We start from the raw sequence: 6,051 nt of genomic DNA, 5'->3' as shown, positions 1-6,051 counted from the left end.
AGGTGCTGTGTGATCTTGGGCAAGTTGCTTTACCTCTCTGAGACTCAAGTACCCTGTTATGTCACAGAGATAATAGCAGCACGTTTACCTCATGGGGCTCATGTGAGGATTAAGTGAGGTAACAAATGTCAGGCTGCAGACACACTTTCGTCATCTGAGGATCGGAACCACAGTGTGGTGATGAAGATGAAAGGAGATATGTCATCATTACAACAGAACTCTCTGGAATATGCCCCTCCCTGCCACACACACAGCAAATATGAGTCTCTTTTGTGAACTGTCAATGTTAATAGCATCCACATTTACTCAGCTACCCTCATAAAAAAATTAGGAGCTACACTTAAATGGTTTCTCTCTCCTCCTACCTGTCCCCTTCTTCTCGTGCCTGATCCCCCATGGTCACTTGGTACCAAATTGTGCCATTCAGCCTCCGAAATAACTTTCTAATTCGGTCTCCTCAGCTTCATCCTCCCTGTCACTGCCTCAGTTCAGACCCTTATTGTCTTTTGTCTGGATTAATGCAAGAACCTCTTAACCAATTTCAGTATCTTCGGCTTGGATCCTCCATGATCCATTAGTAGCCCCATTTTACAGATTAGAAAATTGAGACAGAGAGAGGTTCAATCAAGAGCCCCAAATCACACAGCTAGTAAGTGGTGTTATAGGGATTCCAACCTCAGCAGCCTGGCTCTAGGATCTCTGCCCTTTCCTACCTTGGAGCTTGGTGCAGTGCATTATTTGGTTGTGGAAATCGGCAGTACCTCCTACGTCTGGTAATTGCCTCGAGTGAGTCCTGTTTCCCCCTCACCAGATGTTTCCTTAGAGCTGCTCTAACTGATACATCGATCCTGCAGGAGCTCCAAGGAGCAGCCAAGCCATTCTGCAGGAAGAGAGCGGGTGAAGGAGGAACAGGCAGAAATGTACAAATGAGTTCTGGTGGGAGACCATCAGTGCATCGTGGATGCTGTCCAGAGGCTGACGTGGGCCACGTATAAAAAGGGGAGGCTGAACTAGGGATGGAGAAAGTAGGGATTCAGGTCCATTTCAGCATTTCAGGAGTCTGGTCCAGTGGGTGGGGCCTGGCATGAAGAACTGCCAGGGGGGATGATGCTCGGATTCTGGCAGTAACAGAGGCTGCTGGTTTAGAGCAGGATCGCAGGCAGACGTGATGCTGTGGTACCACAGGGACAGATCATCCATGTTCCCGTGAAGCCACAGCCACTCTGAAGCCGTGGCCAGGGCTTTCCCACGCCCTGTGGTCATAGGCACTAGAGTGGCAGGAAAAGTAAACTGAGAAACTACAAGTTTCTCCTTGTAGAAACCTTACTCATTCTTTAAAGCTCACTTAAAAATTAATATTTATCTAAGGAATCCATACTTGTGCCTTTAAAATCAAATAGTACTGAAGGCTTTATAAAGAACTGTGACAGGCCCTCCCCAACCTCACAACCGCAGTCCTTTCTATCCCCCCAGTTCCATTCCCCATGGAAACCACTTTAGCCATTTCTATCATAGCTGTTCTTGTGTTTACCTCCATTTATATAACTAGTACGAATACTTGTATTTAAAAGTAATTTTAAAATATTAGATACTAACTTCTTGCCGTGGTAGATAAAATTTGAGTAGGTAAAATTGCAGGTGGATGAAATTTGGTCGACACCCCATTCCCCTCTTCACTCTTCTCAATCTGTCCTCACTTAAATCTTTATTCATGCAAAGTTCATCTTGGCATGGAAGGTGACCCCTTTCCTGGAACGTGTTCAGAGAGTGCTCCTCCCCTGCTCCCACAGAGCTGTGTATCTCTCTTAGTGCACTGTTCCCCTTGCCCTTCCACGTTGGGGTTATCCATAGAACAGGTCACACAACTGTGGTCTTTACTGCTGTGTGCCCGATATTGGTAAACCCTGCTCTTCTTCCCTGTCCCTAGCCATCTCTATATCTCTCTGCTTTGCCAGTCTCTGGGTGGGGGGAAACCAAAGTGGGTACTTCATGTGTGCCCTGAAAGGCTGGGATGCTGGTCGTTCACTCTGCTCTCTCTTTCCCTGAAAGGAGAGCTCTTTCTAGCTGAGGAGTTCCCTCTTAGCACTGAGTAATGCCAGCTTAAAGGACGGGGTGATGCAGGCAAAATGAAGCTGTTCTTCTTTCTCTTTATGTGTGGTTATTCTCACATTTTTTGTTCTGCTATGTTGCTAAAGTTTCTTAAGAGGGATTTAGAGCTCTCCCAGAACTCTTTTTGATCGTGGGTAGGTAGCAGTCTAATTGTTGATCTTTCTGGGAGGACAGAGGCTAAGATCTCCTACTCCCCCGTCTTGGTGACATCACTCACTAACACATCGTTAAGGATTTTTCATTTATATTCATGAGGGATAGTGGTCTTGTCTTTGCATGTGATGTCTTCACTTGCCATTGAAATCAAGGTAACTCTGGCCTAATAGAATGATGTGAGACCAGCTCTCTCCTTCGATATTTTCTGAAATAGATGGTGGGAGATTGGGATTATTTGCTCCATTAATAGTCAATGGAATTCACCAGTTGAGTCATCCGAATCTGGGCTTTTCTTCCCTGAAAGGGTTTTAATTACTAATTTAATTTTCTTGTTTGTTACAGATCTATGGAGATTTTCTATTTCTCTTTGAGTCAGTTTTGGAAATTTGGATCTAAGAATTTGCCAATATCTTATAAGTTGTCTAATTTGTGGCATAAAGTTGTTCATAATATTCTCTTATAATCCTTTAATTTCTCTGTGGGTGGCCCTTTATAATTTCTGATTTTGGTAAATTCTATCTTCTCTCTTCCTTGGGGATGCTAGCTAAGGGATAGTCAACTTTATCTGGTAAACAGCCAATTTCTGGTTTTATTGATTTTTGTGTTTTGTATTTCACAGACATGTGTTCTAATCTTTTGTATTTCCTTTCTTTTTCTTGTTTTCAGTTTGGTTTATTTTCATTTCTTTCCTTTCTTAGGGTGGGAACTTAAATTATTGATTTGAGACTTTCCTCTCTTCCACTATAGGTGTTTAATACTATAAATTTCTCTCTAAGTACTGCTTTAGGCACATCCCATAGACTTTGATATTCTATTTTTTAAATTTTCATTCACTTCAAAGTACTTTCAAATTTTGTTCCCAATTTATTCTTTGACTCATGTGTTATTCAGATGGATGTCATTTAAGTTCCAAATGTTTGTGGATATCCCAAATATATTCCATTCTTGACAGCTCACATTCCATTGTGGTTGGAGAACATATTTTATATTATTTCATTCTTGCTAAATCTGTTGAATTTATTTTATGGCTGAGTACACGGTCTATCCTGGAGCATGTTCCATGTGCTATTGAAAAGAATGTGTGTTTTGTAGTCATTGAGTGCAGTGATCTATACACGTCACTTAATTTAATTTGGTTGATAGTGCTGTTCAAGTCTTTTATAACCTTGCTGATTGTCTTTCCTCTTTTTAATCCATTATAGACAGGAGGCAGTTGAAATTTCCAAGTATTCTTGTTGAATTGTCTCTTTCTCCTTTCATTTCTGTCAAATTTTACTTCACATATCTTGAAGCTCTGTTGTTAGATTTGTAAGCATTGATAATTTCTATATCTTTCTGATGTATTGACATTTTGTCATTTGGATATGTCCCTCTTTGCTTCTAATGATATTTCTTGTTTTAAAATCTACATTGTCCAGTATTAATACAACCCTCTAGCAATCTTTTGGTAACTATTTGTATGATATGTCTTTTCCATCCTTCTAGTTTCAACTTCTGTTTGTCTTTGAATCTAAGATGTGTCTTTTGTAGATCACATAGAGTTGGATCTTGCTTTATTATTCATTTTCCCAATCTCTGTCTTCTAATTGTTTTTTTTTAGATCATTCACATTTAGTGCAGTTATTGATAGGATCAGAGTTACATTTGCCATTTTGCTATTTGTTTTCTATGTCTTCAGGCTTTTTTGTTCTCTGTCCTTCCTTTATTAACTTCTTTTGTGCTAAATAAATCTTTCAGTATATCATTTTAATTCCTCTATTGAATATTTTTTACTGTTTTTGAGCTATTTTCCTAGTGTCTGTGCTAGGGATTCCAATATGCATTTTAACTGACTATGGTCTATTTCAAACGAATATTAACTTAATTCCTATGAAATATAGAATGTTTCCTCCAATGTAACTCTATTACTTTCCCCTTTTGTGCTATTATTTTTATATATATTATATCTATATATGTTACCAAACCAATACTACAATGTTACAATTATTTCTTTGTACAATCTCATGTCTTTTAAAGAATTTAACAGAAGAACTGAGAAAATATATTTATAGATTCTTTTTTTTAAAACCCAGAAATTTATTACTTCTGGCTCTCTTAATTTCTTACAGCTGATTCGAGGTACTGTCTGATGTCATTTTCTTCCAGCCCAAAGAATTTCCTTTAGTATTTCTCACAATTCAGTTCTGATATCAAGAAATTCTTCCAGTCTTTTTAAATTTAAGAATGTCCTTATTTCACCTTTATAATTAGTGGATAGTCTTGCTGGATAAAAAAATTCTTTGTTACCATTTTTTCTTTCAGTATTTTGAATATGCCATTTCTCTGCCTTCTAGGGTCTATCTTCTCTGATGAGCAGTTAGATATTATTTATGTTGATGCTCTCCTGTATATGTTCAGTTGTTTTTCTCTTTCTTCTTTTAAGATTTTCTCTTTGTGTGTGGATTCCAACAGTTTGACTATGATGTGTCTAGGTAAAACTATATCTTTGTATTTATCCTACTTGGAGTTCAGTAAGCTTCTTGGATGTGTAAATTAACATTGTTTCATCAACTTTGGGAAGTTTTGGACATTATTTCTTCAAAAAATTACAATAGCTATTAGATCCACAATTTGAGGAGGTATATTAGATGAGATTTGGGACATTTACTGGGAAAGTCTAGGAACCTGGAAATTGGAATGATTACATGTATTTGGATTCAGATATAGCTGAACTCATTGGGCACAATGAGTCTCCCTTGATTTCATAAGCAGTTGTTTCTCCCTGTGTGAGGCTGTTCCTTCATTGCTGGTATTCAACTATAGGATGAATCTCAAAATCGTTATCCTGAGTGAAAAAAAAGCCACACAAAAATACACTGTATGATTCCTTTTGCATGAAACCCTAAAAAGATAAAACTAATCTAATATTGACAGGCATAGAGAGAAACAGTTCCCAGATGGAGGTGTCTGAACACTTTGAAAAGTGATCCAATATACTGGGGCTCTCAATAGATTGCCTCAATTACTCAGATAAGGCTTGAATACAAGAATATCTTCAAGAGGGACATTAAGTTCCTCAATATTTTATAAAATGATCACTACCCATATGAGGGTGAATGCCAGGTAAGTACACCTCCCCCAATTACTGCTAGAATGGACTCAGTGTGAGGTCAAGATTAAGGTGAATAAATTGTATTCCTTCACTTACATGGATTTACTGAGCATCTAGGAAGCCCAAAGTTATTATCAGAGGAGAAGGATATGGTCAAACATATACTACTACTTGGTCAGAACAGATATTCTATACTCTGTGCACTTTGCCTGGCAGGTGTACACTTGCCTCTGCACAGCTTTGAGGCTTATTAGACAGTTCAAGTTTGTTGTACCTGCCACACTCTCTGCAATTTTAAGGCCTTTAAGGTATACTAAAAGTCACTGCTTTGAGGAGCTTAGGAAAAGAAGTGAAGAGTAATTGAATTCTGACAGTGTCTCTCTCACTTCTCTCTCTCTCTCCAAATCCTAAGGGGTGATCCTAGTATAAGTTACCCCTGAAGGAGATACACACTATCCTCAGGCCCTGTCCAAACTTCCTTACTGGCTCCAGGCCCATAATGGGAATAAAAAAACAGCTATGTTCAGAGTAGAATTGCAAGAAATCCAGAAATTAAAAAACCAAAAACACAAAAGGAACTCAAGATCTTGCCCAGTAAAGCAGAAACTAGGTAGCACATAAGGGGGTGGATCCTTACCATATTAGATTAGGAAGGATGAATTATGTTTGGATAGGCTCAAATTAATCAATATGAG

The sequence above is a fragment of the Equus caballus genome, chromosome 2, assembly GCF_041296265.1.
Source record: "Equus caballus isolate H_3958 breed thoroughbred chromosome 2, TB-T2T, whole genome shotgun sequence".
Lineage (NCBI taxonomy): Eukaryota > Metazoa > Chordata > Mammalia > Perissodactyla > Equidae > Equus > Equus caballus.
This window is presented reverse-complemented; position numbering follows the sequence as displayed.